Genomic DNA, 11374 nt, shown 5'->3' with positions numbered 1-11374 from the left:
GAGTCGGACACGACTGAAGTGACTTAGCAGCAGCAGCAGACAATGAATCTAGTAAGAAAGCAATCAGAAAATCATTTACACAGAACTTTGCCGTTTACAATACACTCTCACATGTTTCACTTAATTGTGACAAGTTCGTGAATGAGAGTAAAGATCATCCCACTTTGTAGTTGAAGAAAAGTGATGCTTAGGGAGAGAAAGGACTCTTCCATGCAGAGACATAGTGGTCTCTGGTGCTCCTGTATATGCTTATGTGTATGCAGTGTATGTGGACCTGTCATCTTATGTCCTGGGACCACAGTTCTAAAATGGTTAGAGAGATACTGTTTTCTGTAGTTGAGGCTGCTGTACATTCATTCTTTCACTCATTCACAGAGTCACAACTATTACTTGAGCGCCTATTTCAACAAAGAAAGGTTCTAAGTTTAAAACAATTGGATGGTTGAAATCAACTACTAGTGAAATGATGGGGAAGACCTTAAAGCAGAATGGTGGATGCTGCTAAACAGGCAGTGATGAGACCTGGACTTTATTATTTTTTAATTTTGATTTTTAAAGTATTTATTTATTTATTTGGCTGTGCCAGGTTTTAGTTGCAGCACTTGGGATCTTCAATTGTGGCATGTGAACTCTTAGTCAAGGCATGTGGGATCTAGTTCCCTGACCAGAGATAGAACCCAGGTGCCCTGCATTGGGAGCACAGAATCTTAGCCACTGGACCACCAGGGAAGTCCTAAGACCTGGACTTTAGACCAGAACTTTGCAAATTGGAGCTCTATGGCAAGCAGCCAGTGGCTGTTCAGAAGCTAGCAAACCAGGTTTCCACAGGTTTGACTTGATGATCAGGAGCTTCGGCTTGACTCCCAAGGTATTTTATTCATATTTGTATAGAGTTATTTTTGCCTGACCAGCATCAGTCCTCCCCTCATTTTCATTTGGGGGGATATCCTTGGGGGCAAATTATTCCTCTTGTCCCCTGACAGCCTGGACTAATCCATGTGACCTGAGATTGACCAGTCACCATCAGCCCCTGGTCAAGACTTTGCCTCTTGAGTGAGTGACTCAGAAACAAAGGGATGTTGGGATTGAATCCCAGCTGTGGCCTGTGGTGCTGCTGGCAGCAGAAGCTGTTGCTTCTTGACAGAGCTGCTCTTGTGCCTCTTGTTTTCCTATCCATGGTCTGGGCCCTCAAACATTCTTGTAATATATTTCTCTTTTGCTTGTCCTTGCAACAGTGTCAGTATTTGTTCTTGCAATAGATAAGAAGAATTTTAATTTACAAATTGTGATGATTTCTTTACCAGGAAGTAAACTCCTTGAGAGCAGGGCCTAAACCTCATGCTGCTCTGTCCTGTGTCCTGTGTTCATGCTCAGTCATGTCCAATCTTTGTGACACTTTGGACTGTAGCCCACCAGGCTCCTCTGTCCATGGGATTTTTCAGGCAAGAATACTGGAGTGGGTTGCCATTTCCTCCTCTACGGGATCTTTCATGACTCAGTGATTGAACCCTTGTCTCTGGAGTCTCCTGCATTGTAACCACTGAGCCATCGTGGAAGCCCTCTGCATCTTTTTTTTTTTTTTTTTCTGCCTTCACCATGCAGCATGTGGGATCAGACCAGGGATCAAACCCATTCCCTCTGCAGTGGAAGTGCTGAGTCATATTCACTGGACTGCCAGGGAAGTTCCCTACTCTGTATCTTTGATGCCCAGCTCAAGCCTAGGTCTCAATATGTACAGGTTGAATAAGTAAAGAAACATGCTGTATTTATATGGGGTCATGAATTCTTGACATTACTGTGGTGGTGGGGCAAAAAATTCTCTATATCCTATAATAGCCACTAAAATCTGGGCAATTTCATGTTAATAAACATAAACACAGAGGGTCCTGGGAAGATCCTTTCTTCCTGTATCTGAGGGTTTCAGTAGTTGCAGCATGTGGGCTCAGTACTTAGTACTGAGCTTAGCTGCTCTGTGGCATGTGGAGTCTTCCCAGATCAGGGATGGAACCCATGTCCCCTGCACTGGCAGATGGATTCTTATCCACTGTACCACCAGGGAAGTCCCGTCTACTCGTTATTTTCAATTATCATCCCCCCCCCCCCGCCCCGCCCCAGTATTCTCTTCCCTTTCAGTCCTTCCCCAGATAAACAATGAACATCTATTATTTGTCAGGTTCTGACAATGCAGTAGATACAAGATAGTCCCTAACTCTAACTCAGGGGGAAAAAATAAAACAAAGAGAACAAACCAATTAAATAATTACAAGCTGTGTTAAGTACTCTGCTGAAAACAAACATTGATAAGGTAGAGAGCAATTGCCCTGTTTGAAGCAGGAGATCAAGGGGAGCACTTCTAGATTATGTGGTCAAAGAGGACCTTACTGAGGAGATGACAAACTGAGACCTTTTAAAGAGTCAGTTTTGCAAAAAGTAACAGCTTAGTCCATGGCCCAGTGCCTGGAAAGACCTTGCAGAGAACCACAGAAATGATAGCAACTTAGTATGGCCAGACAGCAAGGGTGGAGGATGTGATGGAAAGGTTGGTTGTTTTAAGCCGGGCGGTGACATGATTATATTTACATTTGAAGAGGTGCAATCTAGCTGCCCTGTTTTTCCAAGGTAAAATAAAATCGTTATTGCCTTCCTAAATAACAAATATTTAGCATTCCTCTTTGGAACTTCCCAAGTCCCACTGGGAAAACTTTTCAGACCCTTTGTGGGTGGCTGCAACTCTGACCTTGGTCCCCGGAGGTAGAATACAGCTTCTCTTCACACCAGCAATTGGAATCCCTTCCAAGGAGTTAATGAGGTAAAGCGCAGGAGGAGCGGTTCAAAGACTCTAGGTCGGGAAGGAACCTGACTTGTGTGAGGACTTGAAAGAGGCTTGAGAAAGTGGAGGAGTTGAATGCGCGTGAATATGAGAGAGGCAAGTTAGTACAGACTCTGAAAAGTCTGGCAGATAGGCTACGGTAAAGATTTAGATCTTAATCTGAAAAACAGTGGGCAACGGGCTTTGAGCATGAGGATGGCTATGAACAGAGTTGCGTTTTGAGAAGCTCTTGCTATCTGAGCATGAAGAACGGATTGGAAGGAGTAAGTGTGGGTGGAGAGGACAACCATCTGATGGTGGACTAGACTGGAGTGTTGGCAGCAGGATGGAGAGAAGTAGGAGGCTTCGAGGGGCATATAGGAGGCATAACTAACAGATGACGGATGGGGTCCAGTCCCGGGCTTCGTGTGATCACAGTGGCTATGGGTGAGTAGTGACTTCGTGCTCCGGATCCAGGCGCAGGCCGGTTCCCGCGCGTCAGGGCAGTGGGCGTGGCTCGCCGGAGCCGTCGCCACGGTGATCGGGTGGGGAGGGGCCGAGGGCGGGGCAGCTGAGGAGCTGCGTCACTCGGAGGTGGCGATGGTGCGTGTGTGTGGGGGGCGGGGGATACGCTGGGCGCGTCCCGGGGGTCACGTGGTGCGCAGCACGCAGAGTCCTTCTGTCGGTTGGTCCTGGAGCGGCGCAGCCGGAGCGGGGCTGTGAGGTGAGCTCGCGGCGAGGTGCGGCGAGGCGAAGCTGGCTGGCTGGGGCCGGGTCGGGCCGGGCCCGCGCCGCGCGCGCGCGCGCCGTGCAGGCGGGGACGATGACGGACGCCACCGCTGCTCCGGTCCCCTGCCCGGCCCCGCTCCCCGCCTGGCCCCGCTTGCCCTGCCCGGAGGGAGGCCCGGGGACCGCTGTTGAGAGCGTGGCGGGCGTGCGAGTGGCGCCCAATCCCCAGGGTTGCCTGCGGGAGTGACGGTGGTTGAGGCCAATCAGCGCCGCCCGAGGAGGTTGGGCCGCGGGGTGCGGGCCCAGGGCGCGGAGCGGGCCGTGTTGCGGGTGGGGGGAAGCGCTAGGGTCGGATCCTGAGCTTGTGTGGCCCCCGAGAGCTCCACCAACAACCCCTGCCCTTGCCTTGTGCTTTGGGAACGCGTTTTCTTTTATAGCCTCTTTAATCCTGTTCTGGGGAGCACACCCCTTTCTCAAGCCCCCGACTATGGGAGTGTCCCCTTTCTCTGTAGTTTTTAGAAAATGTGATCGGTGCAACCCTCTTTCTTAAACTCCATCCCTGGGATTTTATCTTAATTTCCAAAGCTTCCCCAGCTGAGGATGGTACCCCCTGACTGACGACCCCCAAATTGGGAGGACACTCCCTTTACGTGTCTCCACTCTGAATAAACGTCCCCTTTCAAATCTGAGGGTTCTTCCCATTTAGCGAGTTTCAAATCTGGGGTCCAGTGACCAGTTTTGGGGGTACTTATGTTCCCACAAATTCAGGGGAGACTTCCCTTTTACAGGCCTGAAATCTGGCAGAATGCTTTCCAGAATATCTTAGATTTAGGGGCCAATTCCTTTTCCCAGCCTTTCAAAATCTGGGAGAGCACAGTGTCCAGAGTCTACCCGAAATGAAGTCCAAATCCTGAAATTGTAAGATAAGTATTTGTCTTTACACAGGGAATTCACAGCTTTTCCCAATCACTCTGTCCTTGGGGTTCCACCCTTTTTCATGAGTTTTCCGAATCGAACCACCTTACCCAGATTTTCACATCTGACAGTGTGTTTCCTGCCCCCACTCCCCACCCCCCACGCTCTACTTTTGGTTACACAGTTCTCAGCGTGCAGCCACCGTCCTGATGTTTGTTAAATCTGGGAGGGCACACCTTTTTTCTTAGTTTGCTCATTTCCAGACAGTGGTCCTTGGTTCTTGAGCTTTGCAGCCAACGGGCAGATTTTGTTTCCTCAGTTTCCCTTTTCGGAGCCCCATTTTCCTTTAGGTGCTCTCCCGGTCAGGTAAGTGCACCTTTCGTCTGCCTTCCTCTGGTGAATAAATATCTTTGTTCAGCATGGCACTTTCTATGCTTCTGTGGCCTTTTCTCTGTACTCACTTCCTATAGTCTTACCTCCTGAAGTCCCCTCCCCCTGGGGGAGGATCTCCCCGCCCATCCCAAAGGGGTGCCTGTATGTTGTCTTTCATGTGTCTACTTTATCTTTCATCTTTCTGCTAACAGGAACTCTTTCTCTTGGCTTGCTCTATCCCCGGGCATTTTTCTGATTCCTTTCTTCCTTTGCACGCTGCTCTGCTTACTGGTGGCTGTAAAGATAGTCCCATTTCTTCCTCTTACTCTGGAAGTAGCCTCAAGTCCAGGGCTGCCTGACTCCCCAGCGCTGGATTTAAACTGAAAACGAATCCCCCCTTGTATTTCTTTGGTTATTCACAGGTCTCTTAATCCTGATGGTCTGCTGCTTATAAGATTCTGGTTAGAAGGATACTGCTTTTTCCTTTGCTTTATTTCCCTTCATTGGAAGACAAAACAAAACAAAAAAACGCTCCAGAGATTCTTAGTCTTGCTTCCAGCTCCTAAAGCTTCCTCATTGGCTCTTTTCCTTCCTTTTATCAAGAAAAGACGTCTTTTGGAGGAATCTCTTGGTCACTCTTTTTGTTCCTGGAGTAGAGGTGGGAGATGGATCTTTATCTCTCCTTGTGATCCTCTTACTTATCTGCCAAACCTTGCCCCCGACCCCCACCTTAAAATCTGCAAATGTCCTCTCCTAAGAGCCTCTCAGTAGGCTCTTTCTTTTGTATTTCCCTCTGTCTTTCCAGATCTTACTCAGGGCTTCTCAACCGGAACCTGAACCAGATTAATTTCTCCACAGCTGGAATCTCAAGTGCTTATGGGATAATGACACCTCTGACCTTTCTCCTTTTGGGGAAGTACTTAAGTGTGCAGCTGTATGAGGCCTCAGGGCGGGAGAGAGTATGAGCCTGAGAAGCAACCCTGGCAGGACAAGGCAGAAAAATACTGCATTTTCAGGACCACGTCCTTCTGAATCTCATTTGAAGATTGGATGTTTGCCAAGCACCTGCTTCTCAGTGATGCTGGGGGATTTAATGATACTCCCAGGAACCTGTAGGAATTAATGGGGCTTGTGGTGAAGTGTGCTGAACTTCGTGTTGGAACTTGAATAAAATGAATAATTTTATTGTATTTTCAGAAGAACTAAGCTTTTTTATATTTCATGTGCATGAAAACCCTGGAGCTGTGTTATTTCAGGAAGTGAAATAGATCCCACATTTATATCATATGATCATTAGTAAGTACCAGATTCACTGAAAAACACTATAGGTCTATATCTGAGCAGTATCTAATAAAATATGGTGTACAGAAAGTGAAGAGGTACTTTGTATCTTATTTGCCTGATTGGTACCCTATCTATGTACTGCTATATGTAGTTCACCCTTAAGGTATTCTACACCAGTGCTTCTCAAACTTGAATGTGCAAATAAATCACCTAGGGTGGGGAGTGTTTTGCTAAAATGTTGATTCTAATCCAGTGGGTTTAGAGTGGGGCCCATGTATCTGCTTTTCTAATTCCCCAGTGATGTTGATATTATTTTTCTGGAGAATTATTTTTCTTTCTTTATCTAGATGTGTATCCCTTAAAGTTTGTACAAGGCCACAGTCCTCTTTGGAGGACTACTGTTTATATTCAGTTATAGTTGTTCTAGCATTTAGCTTTTGAAATCATGGCCAGAACTTCTCCAGGAGTTTGATTCCTATTTATTTTGTCAGATTTAAATGCTTAACTATTTCTTGCTTGAAGGTGAACATAACTTTTCTTGGGGGGGTGGGGTGGGGGGTTTGGCATGCAGCATAGCTTGTGGGAACTTAGTTCCCAGACCAGGGATTGAACCCAGGCCCTTGACAGTGAGGGTACTGAGTCCTCCACTCCTGGACCTCCAGAGAAGAAGCCCTTGATCATAACTCTTGACATAAAATCATTCTAGTAAATACTGCATAGCCCATATAGTGACCAGCCAGCTTGTCTCTGGTTCCTCATCTGTCATCCTACCATGGGTAATGAGTCTGAGATAACCCAAGTCAGCAGGGTCGCAGGTGTTGGAATTACCAATCAGTCCTTCTGGGTTTTCTGGGTTCCAGAGATGGGCCTGGGAGAGGCAGGTGCCTGCACTTTGATTTGGGTATCTGTGGGAGCTTCACCAAGGTGAATGTGCTGGGAATATGGCCTTATTCTTTGATGAGAATCATGACCTTACGATGCTCTCTCTCCTTTTGTATCCACATCTGTCTCTTAAGTCTTAGTGGGCTTTTCCTTTCAGATCATCTGTACCTATTTCCCTGGCTATCACTTATTGTGGCCTTTCCCTGCTATAATCCTATTCTGGGCCCTAATCAGGACAAACCTGAATTTTTGTCCTCTCCACACCTCCCCCCACCCCCCTATCCCTCACATGAGTGTTAGATAGATCCTCTTCAGTAACAAATTTGATCTTGATTTGGCTCTAGTCCCAGCACTTCCACTCACTGTGAGACCTCAGGCAAGTCACTTAGTGCTACTGGACCTCATTCTCCCCATTTGTAAAACAGGCTGATTATCTCAAGGTCTACTGTGCTCTGAGCCTTTGTCCATACCTTGCTTAGAAACCCAGTGCCTGTGGGCGCTTGTTATAGCAGATCTGATTTCCTTCACATGCTCTGTTGGGCTTGCTGCCAATCATTTCCGTGTCCGAGTCACTTCTGCCACTAGCTCTCTAGCCAAGGCAGCTAGCTTGTCCTCAAACCCAACTTCAGCATTCTTCTGCCTCAGTGTCTCTGCCATTTCCATGCTTTAGTTCATTCGAAACTAAGCTTCCCAAAGAAGTCTTCTTGGGAAGACTTCTCTATTCAGTGTTAGCTACTAACCTGAATCACAAAGAGGGAGTCTGTAGTTTACACACAACTTTATTTATAGGTTCTCTTATCTGATGTGTATTTTAAAAATGTCTTCCCCTCCTCCTCACCCCAGCTTTCATTTTTGCTTTGAATTAGCAGAGTCGATAGAATGAAATTTAAAAATGAAGCAGGTAGTTAGCCCTAGGCTGGAGTTTGGGGAAAATAAATGTCATGCTTTTAGCTCTCTTCAGGTCTCCCAGATTGGGGGACAGAGGTGTATATAACCTCCTAATGCCCCTTCTTCATCTTTCTAGGAAATGATGAGTGGAGGGGGAGTTGTTTCTTGATGAGTTTTTTTTTTTTAATAAATTTTCTTTAAACCAAAATGTGTACTTAGTCAGACCTTCCTTGGTTAGGTCGTAAGCTTGGAGAAAGTCTTGTTTCTCTCTTACTCATCTCAGCAACTGCCTTTTACAGGTTGTTGATTAACCTTGGGGTAACCTGTTGAAAATTGAAACCTTGATTTGTAATGATGCTGTAACAGCTTTGCTGGATCTCATGTTAGGTGTCCAGCTGTCCTTTGTTTTCTTTGGCCAAATAATGGAAGAGATGAGCTTGTAGAAATCATGTAAAATTTTAGGAGCTGAGTATGAGTCACCAAACATAAAATAGGGCAGTTTTATCAATATGAGAGGGGAGGTGGTGCCTGAATCAGTGGACTTAGGGGAAGGAGGAAGAAGAGGGACCTGGGGAAGGGTTTTAAAGTGGGGCTTCCCTGGTGGTTCAGACAGTAAAGAATATGCCTGCAATTCAGGAGACCCAGCCGGGTTCAATCCCTGGGTTGGGAGGATCCTCTGGAGAAGGGAATGGCTACCCACTCCAGTACTCTTGCCTGGAGAATTCCATGGACAGAGGAGCCTGGCTGGCTACAGTCCATGGGGTTGCAAAGGGTTGGACTCGACTGAGCAGCTAACACTAAGATATTTGATAAGAGCTTATCCCTTGTCAGGAACATAATTCTAGGATTTTAAAGACTGACTCCCAGACATCTTAGATGAGTCTTTGGTTCTCTTTGTCCTAGTAGAGACCTGATTTTCATGAGGTCTCTTATTTGTGTGGAAAAGGTGCGTGGCTAGGTGGATTGACATATCTACCTTGCTTCTACAGGTGCTGGGATTTCTAGGTTATGGAACCCTTGCCTGGAAATGTGGGCATTTTAGTTAGTTTTTGGAGCACTCTCTTAGATCTTATTGAACATTTACAATTTATCTATTATTCTCACCTAGTAGACAAGAAAACTGAGATTAAGTACTTTATTTGTCCAAGGTCATTTGGCTAATGACCCAGGTTGCTTTGCCTTCAAGTTTGGTGCTCATATGTCCTCCTCTCAACAGCTGCCTTACTTTTCTCCCTCAGGGTTTGAATAAGTCACATTGGTCACAGCATCAAACAGGTGGCAGCCTGAAACGCAGGCCTGAGGCACTGCTGAGAGAAGATGTGGCTTCACCACCTCATCTCAGATTCCGTTCCTGACCGTGGAAACTTCCCTTAATTGTAGAAGCTAAACTCTCTCAGCTGAGGCTGCCTTTCTCCCCTTCTTGAGACTCTGGAGCATGGCTGGTTTGGGCTGCTTGACAGCCCCTTGGTCTCATGGAGTGGTGAATGCTGTCCAGAGTGCTTTGATGGGTAGGAAGTCGGTCGTGCTCTGCCCTGTATGAAATTTATGCATCATGCAATTCAGAAAGGCATGATAATTAAAGATGCCACCTTTCATGTCCAGGCTGCATGGTATGTGGTGGCGAAGAACCAGAATTTGGAGGCATCTGCCACGCTCTTGGAACTCCATGTCATGTGGGCGTGGGGCTCAAACCTCTTGGGACTTTCCCTGTGGCGTAGACATTGGAGACAGACTTCCAGCATGGCAAGTTACTAACCTATCTGGACCTGTTTTCTCTCTCAAGTATTGTACTAGCCTCACATCTATCATTAGAAATATTGGTAAATGCTGCCCTTTCTCTTCATTTCCTAATCTGTAAAATGGGAATAAGAAAATCTAATTTATAAGGTTGTTAAAACTTGGTGAGCTGTGACGAGTTGAGTATATGTTACCATTAATTTGTTTTATTCCTTTTATAAAATGTTTGTAAAATCCTCTCATTGATTTTGTTTCTTGATATTTCATCTGTAACTATGTTAGTACTCTCTGTAAGAGAGAACACTTAAAATTTGTTTATTTTCACACAAAGTAATTTAACAATCCCTTAATATCATTAGTGTTCAGGTTTCTCAAAGGCCTTTATAAAACATGTATATATTTTAAATTGAAATGTAGTTGATTTATAATATTGTATTAATTTCTACTGTACAGCAAAATGATTCATTTATACAAATATACATCCTTTTAAAAATATTCTTTTCCATTATGGTTTATCATAGGAGTATACTGAATATATCATACTGAATATAGTTCTCTGTGCTATACTGTAGGACCTTGTTGTTCAAAGTCCTTAATATTTTGGCCATGGTATTTGCAGGATCTTAGTTCCCACCAGAGATCTAACCTGGGCCCCCAGGAATGAAAGTGCCAAGTCCTAACCACTGGACCACTGGAGAATTCCCTCAGAGCCCTTATTAAAAAAAAGTTTAGTTTTTAAAAATCGAAGTATAGTTGATTTGCAGTGTGCCAATCTTTATTGTACAGCAAAGTGACTTGTTTGTATACATGCGTTCTTTTTTTTTAATATTCTTTTCCATTATGGTTCATCCCAGGAGATTGGATACCGTTCCCTGTGCTATATAGTAGGACCTTGCTGTTCATCCATCCTATGTGTAATAGTTTACATCTGCTAATTCCAAATTCCCAGTCCTGCCTTCCTCCACCTCCCACCCCCTTGGCAACCACAAGTCTGTTTTCTCTGTCTGTGAGTCTGTTTCTTTTTCGTAAATAAGTTCATTTGTGTCTTATATTGATGAGGACATGGCAGCCCTCTCCGGTACTCTTCCCTGGAGAATCCTGTGGACAGAGGAGCCTGGTGGGCTACAGTCCATGGGGCTGCAAAAAGTTGGGCATGACTGAAGCGACTGAGCATGCATGTGTCATATATCAGATTCCACATATAAATGATGTCATATAGTATTCGTCTTTTTCTTTCTAACTTCACTTAGTATGATAATGTCTAGTTGCATCCATCTTGCTGCACACTGCATTATTTCATTCTTTTTTTTTATGGCTGAATAGTATTCCATTGTAGATATGTACCACATCTGCTTTATTGCAAGGCCTTATTTTTAAATGCCGTATAAATACTGTGGGTTTTGGAGTAGGTCCTGCTTTTAAAATCCAAGCTCTTCCTCCTAGCCAGGTGACCAAGAGCAAATTACTTGCTCTAAGTCTGTTTTCCCTTCTCTGAAAAATTGGATAATACTGTCAACTTTTCTGCACTGTTGGGAATAAAGCATTTTTTCATGGATTAGCATGTGATAAAAACTCAGTAAAAGTTAACCATCTCCTGGTATTAATAACAAAGACCAGGAATATTGACTATTAAATAATTTTTATTTATCTTTAAAATCCCATGCACAATGAATTGGTTATAATTTAGGGAAATGTCTTTGGAGGTCCCATGGGTAATGACTCCATCTCCAAATTGTTTTACTTTGTAATATAGTGATA

At 44.9% G+C, this 11374-nt stretch overlaps 1 protein-coding gene across 3 annotated transcripts in view; it reads left to right on the top strand.

The window, feature by feature from the left end:
- Positions 1 to 3431: 3431 nt before the first annotated feature.
- PHF20 (PHD finger protein 20) overlaps positions 3432 to 11374 on the top strand; it is a 128779-nt gene continuing 120836 nt past the window's right edge. For 2 of the 3 annotated variants that reach the window (XM_027558665.1, XM_027558664.1), the window contains exon 1: positions 3432 to 3533. The gene's annotated coding sequence lies outside the window, so the exon portion shown is untranslated. The remainder of the gene's footprint in view (positions 3534 to 11374) is intronic. The other variant, XM_027558666.1, reaches the window with a different exon arrangement.

This window comes from Bos indicus x Bos taurus, chromosome 13 (assembly GCF_003369695.1).
Source record: "Bos indicus x Bos taurus breed Angus x Brahman F1 hybrid chromosome 13, Bos_hybrid_MaternalHap_v2.0, whole genome shotgun sequence".
NCBI classification, from domain to species: Eukaryota; Metazoa; Chordata; class Mammalia; order Artiodactyla; family Bovidae; genus Bos; species Bos indicus x Bos taurus.
Note: the sequence above shows the minus strand (reverse complement) of the source record. Positions and strands in the feature narration are given on the sequence as shown.